We start from the raw sequence: 3,422 nt of genomic DNA, 5'->3' as shown, positions 1-3,422 counted from the left end.
GCAATAGGCTATTTGTTTGTTTTATTGGAGAAAACTATTTCTTCATTACCATAGGCCTACCATACTCCATGTCTGTCTATGATTTAGGAGTGACCACACCATTGAAGCTTACCTCTTTATCCAGGAGAGGTTCCAGATTGGCCTGTCTTAATTCAAAGGCCATCAGAAAACAGAGAAAAATTTTCCTACCATCATAACCAGTGTTTGTGCATACATAATCAGGGCCGCTGACAGCTTTGGCTTTGCCCAGGACAAAGTCATCTGAAAGGGCCCCCCACTCAATACATAGACTACATACAATGTAATGAGGACCCATTCCTGGACCCATTCCTGGACCCCTCGTCTCACTGGGCCCAGGTCAACGGACCCCTTTGTCCCCCCTGTCAGCTTCCCTGCATGTAGGCCACATACATTGCTGAAAGAAGTGAACGAGACAGGAATGAAATGTGAATTTATTTCTGTTTACTTTTACACTATGAAGTGTGAACGGTCAACAAGAGGGTTAATAACACAAAGTTTTTGAAATTTGTGTTTGACCAGTCTCCAATGTGCATTTAACTAATAACTAAAAATAAGGCATTGGCATTAAATATAGACTGATACATACTACAAATACAGACACCCAAACAGTGTGCAATAATAAGATTAACATACTGATGGACAATAAATACACAAACACAGTGGACACACACACACACACACACACACACACGGCAGGAGGAGTTCATACAGGTGGTGTGAAGATGCTGTATACAAGGTGCAATGAGTTAAGTGTAAGTGGCATGGTGAAAGAAGTGTTCATGGAATATTCTCCCGTGTCCTTGGTTATTCATGTGGTTTTCTTCAGTGCGTTGAGGAGTCTGATGGCTTGTGGAAAGAAGTCGTTTCCCAGTGTGCTTTTGCAGCACCGCATGTGCTGGGCTCTAAGCGCTTCCCTGATGGTAGTAGGGAAANCAGGTAGGGGTGATCTTATGAGCTTTTCTGCTGTCCTCACCACTCTCTGTACTGCCTTCTAGTCTTCAGCTTGACGGCTGCCATGCCAGACAGAGAGGCTGCTGGTCAGGATGCTCTCAATGACACCCCTGTAGAAGGTGGTGAGTGCCGTTTGTGGGGAGGTCGGCTCTTCTCTCATCCTTCGCAGGAAGTGGAGTAGTGTCTGTGCCTTTTTGAGATGGTGGAGCCATGTGGTGCAGTTGGCAGAGGAGGAGCGGCACAGTGGTTGGTGCTGGGTTGATCAGGTTCAGATCCGAAGTTGCTGGTGTCATCAGCCCTCCCTCTGAAAACTGGCTCTGTGCCTGTCAAAAAAAAGGCATGTTAATGTTATGAATGACAATTAAGACAAAAACAACCAACCCCTATCTACCTACAGAAGGACATGACATGAGCACGTGCATATGCTTGTGCACATGCCCCCCCCCACACACTGCTACTGTCTTAAAGTTTGGTGCACGTGCATGCATGCACGCCTATTCTCCCCCCTTTGCCTCAAGTCAAGTGTGCATTTTAGAGGTTGTCATCACCTGCACATGTGTGAAGAGCAGGAAGATTGGAGGTTGAGGATGAAGAGGCAGGGCAGGAGGTTCTCCTTGTGAGCGGCCCTGGTCCTGATGCTGATTGCCCATCACCACGCTGTGGCTCATCAAACCCATTACCGGCATATCAATGCTGAACAGGAACGACTGCTTCCATCTGCACGCATGCACACAAACACACACACACACACACACACACACACACACACACACACGAGAGGGATACATAGAATACACTACATAAAAATCACACCCATCATTTTAATGCAGAACACCAGGCTGAAGAGATACACAGCTTCTGGCCTGTGCAGGGATCACTACAGTGCCAGTGTTTTGTATTATCCTCTATCCACATTTTTTTTTCAATAAATAAACACAGCACAGAAAGGAATTACTGTATGAAATACTTATTGGTCTAGTGCAGAACAAAACAGATTCAGTGTTTTACTCACCACTGTGTGCAAGTTTCTGTGTTCAGCTCAGGTGGAAGCCTCCATCACAACATGTTGATACTGACATTAACCATCCTTCAGAAAACTGCCTCTGCCTGTCAGAAATAGCAAAATAATGTTAACACAACAAGGTAGTATCTTAAAAATATCCTTAACCAAAGACAGACAGACACACACTGCCACTGTCTTGGTTCTAGGACACACACACGCCCTTTAAGGGTCACATCACATGTAATGGCCGGGTTCTCACTCACTCACTCCTTTTCTCCTACTTTTGCCTCAGACAATGCAGTGAGTTTTTAAAAATTGGCCTTACCTGCACATGTGTGAAGGACAGGAAGGGAGGTTGAGGATGGAGCTGCCAGTCAGGAGGTCCAGAGCTGTCCTGGTCCATCACCATCATGTGGATCATCAACCCCAACCCCAACCCCAACTTCTTATATCTGCGTGAACACATTCACGAACACACACACACACACACACACACACACACACACACACAATAGGCGAGATACAGGTTATATGGCACATTAGGAGGCATGGGTATTGTTGCACTCTAGATGTTTAGAAATAAGTAGGTGCGTGGACCCAAAAAGTAGAGTTCAATGTGGGAGTACACTAAATAAGACACTGAGGTCAAGTCACTGCTCTCTGATGGCAGCAACCTGAAACATCTGCTCTACTCTGCTCTGAGAAAAATAAAACAAAAAATCTGCTTGTGCTTGACCTTAGTGTCTTATTTAGTGTGTGAACCTGCTCCCACATTGAACTATATGGCACATTTAAAATCAGACCCAATGACAAGTCAAGTCAATGCAACGGACATGAACCGACCATTACATTAAAATAACAGACTAAACAGTCTTTGGATGATTGAAGAGGCAGGAGAGATGACGAGGGGCCTCGATCCAGTAGCATTTATTTACTTCCCAATCTGGGGTGAATTTCTCGAAACCAAAGTTGCTTACTACATTAGCTACTTCGTTGCTTTCAATGCATTTTCCCATTGGCAACTACCGAAGTTGCTAACAGGCTAACAACTTCCCTTTTGAGAAACTCACCCCTGCTCGTTAGCACCTGTTAACTTCATAACGATCGCGGACATTAATGGCGCTAATGTACATACTTTGAGCGAAAATTACAACGAAAATATCAACACAAACGTAACAGAATATCTTCCCATCAAAGATCAATAAAGTAGCAGAGAAATTAAAGTACAGAAACATCATTAAATAGTTTGTGACACGGAGGAAAAAAACACAGCTTACCCCTTGCCAATCTTCCACCCCGTGAGGAAGAGAGTTCCGGGTGCCACACCAATTAACGCCCCATCAGAAACAATAGGTAACGATAAACCCATCCCAAGTGGTATCTACATTAGCCCATATATTTTGAGAAGTTCACTAAGAGAAAATATAAAGGTTTATTTTTAGCACTA

The 3,422-nt window shown here is 44.3% G+C and overlaps 1 long non-coding RNA gene across 1 annotated transcript; it reads right to left on the bottom strand.

The window, feature by feature from the left end:
• Positions 1-962: 962 nt before the first annotated feature.
• On the bottom strand, positions 963-2,926 carry LOC134470114 (uncharacterized). Its single transcript, XR_010039156.1, has 4 exons — positions 2,301-2,926; positions 1,985-2,079; positions 1,521-1,689; positions 963-1,295 (listed from the first exon to the last, which is right to left on the bottom strand). It is a non-coding gene; the product is annotated as an uncharacterized LOC134470114 (long non-coding RNA).
• Between the last annotated feature and the right edge of the window lie 496 nt (positions 2,927-3,422).

This window comes from Engraulis encrasicolus, chromosome 19 (genome assembly GCF_034702125.1).
Source record: "Engraulis encrasicolus isolate BLACKSEA-1 chromosome 19, IST_EnEncr_1.0, whole genome shotgun sequence".
NCBI classification, from domain to species: Eukaryota; Metazoa; Chordata; class Actinopteri; order Clupeiformes; family Engraulidae; genus Engraulis; species Engraulis encrasicolus.
This window is presented reverse-complemented; position numbering and strand designations above follow the sequence as displayed.